Consider the following 2,434-nt stretch of genomic DNA (forward strand, 5'->3'; position numbering starts at 1 on the left):
GTATTGCCTTCTGTAAACACAATATATCAACTGCAGTGCTTTAAATAACACAGAAAAGACAAGACTTTGAAAACACACAAATTATTCTACATGAAAAATCTTTAAAAATGCAAAGTGCAGTGAATTCAGAATTATTGCATGCATTTATTTTCAGCTAACATGGAAAAACTGATCCAGATATTGTTTATTGAAATTATTTGAAATTATGGATTGTATAATTTGTATTAATACTTCATGCATAGCTCAGACTCCTTGTCCAAGTTTGGCTCTTTTTTTTTTTATCCTTTCTGGTTTTATCAGTTCATTAATGTATATTAGGTTTTGGACCTTATAATTATTGGTCTTGAGCATTACAAGATATACATATTGTCAAAATTTGCATCTGGAGCAGTAAAATTATTATTTTACAAACAACCACTATCCAATAATGAGAAAAATACAAGTGTACACACTAACTTATCTATTGTTTAAAACAATAGAATAGTTTATGAACTTTTATTTATCATCCATTTTATGTTGAAAGTCAATATTATGAAGGTCATATAAATTTAACATTATCAATGTTCTGTAATAATGAGGTCATGGACTGATGAATCATGCCAGACTGACATTTAAACCTTATTGACATTCCATACACCAAAACTAGAGGTGCTATATATATTCCTTGTGGTATCTGAAAAACTGATCAAACCGTAAAATCTTAACATTGACCATCGGAAATTAGGTCAAGGTCATAAGAACCCTGCCAGACTTACATGTACAACTTGTAATCAATTCATACACCAAATATAGTTGACTTATTGCTTATAGTATCTGATACACCAACAAAATCAGGAAAATTGCCATTGAACAATTAGCCTTGAAGATCATGATCATATGATCCCTGTTAGATAGACATGTACTACCTAGAATAATTCCATACAGCCAATATAATTACCATATTCTATAAATAAGACCAAATCACAAAAACTAAGCATTGTTAAATGAACAATGTAAATGGGGTCAAGGCCAGGGGAACCTGCCAGTTGGAAATGGACACCTTAACATTTGTTACATAGAACACATATAGAGGGCCTTTCTTAATTTACTGATTCATCTATTTTAGTGGGTACCCATTTTGTGGACCACAGAAACCTTGCATTTTTGTGGATATGTTATTTCCTGGTTCTGACAAAGTCTGGACACAATTTTATAGAAATTTGTACTTCTTTGAACATTCAAATTTGTGGTTCCCCTGTACCCATGAAAATTGGTATCCATGGATTAATAATGAATCAACAGTACCTGTGATACTGTATAACAATGCAAACTCAACCTTGATCATGGATCTATATCAGGATTGAGGCAGTAGGCAGTACAAAAACCTTAACATGAGACAGGTTGCTTATAAATAGAATATAGTTACCAGTTCTATTCTGTTTCCTGCTTTTAGATTTATCCCTTTTCACCCCTTTCTTCTTCATTTCTCTAAAAAAAAATATATGAAAAACTAGATTAATACATTATGATCAGGAATTCTGGAAGCTAAATATTTGAATTGAAATTGAATATTGAAATGTGTATATTTCCAGTTGATAATATTTAGCATGGCTGGTGAGGCTAAAAACTACCTGGAAATCCCCAGCTGTTATTTGAAATGAAATCAGTGATAAATAAAAAAGAGACCACCAGAATACTAAATTGCAAACTCAGCCACACAGAGGGGGGTGTTTGTTCAGATTATGCAGATGAAAAGTGCTTTGCTGACTAGGCAGAAATCGTGGGTACCAAAGAGAGTTCCGGTAAGAAATATTATAGTATTAGTTAATTTTTAAAAGATTGTCTGAAAACATGCATAATTGCAAAAGTGTAAATCAAGATAAAATGAAATATTTGATAAAACCATATGGACCAGGATCAAAGTCTACAATATTTTGCTAAGGAAACTAGATTAAAACACGCATTTGCAAATTTCACCCTATGGTTTTTTCTGAATTAAAATTACTTATCCAGTAAGCTGCGAGTAGCTTAAATAATTAAATATGCTAAAAGCAGTTTATTCAGTGTATGGTATAGCACAATGTCAAAATATCTCTTTAGCAGCAACATTTTGTCTTAGAACAAAGCTCCAGATAAGAATTCACAAATTGGGGTTTTTACCCACAATTTTTTTATGTAATTGAGTGATCAAGTTGCATTATCAATTGCATGTTATAATCACATTATATCAACCCCAGATGTTTTTCCATCTTAAATATGTTTCTTTCTTTGTATAAGTGATAGCTGTTTTATTTGGGTTATTCACTGACAAACAATTGTACGTTTTGAGTCCAGTTTTAAACGATCTGCCAGATTTGTATTATCTCACAACTTATATAAACTGCAGTTGGTGTCACTAGTTGAACAGTAACTAATTACCTTTCTAGATCTCATATGATCACCTTACAATTTAGTT

Source organism: Mytilus trossulus, chromosome 3, assembly GCF_036588685.1.
Source record: "Mytilus trossulus isolate FHL-02 chromosome 3, PNRI_Mtr1.1.1.hap1, whole genome shotgun sequence".
NCBI classification, from domain to species: Eukaryota; Metazoa; Mollusca; class Bivalvia; order Mytilida; family Mytilidae; genus Mytilus; species Mytilus trossulus.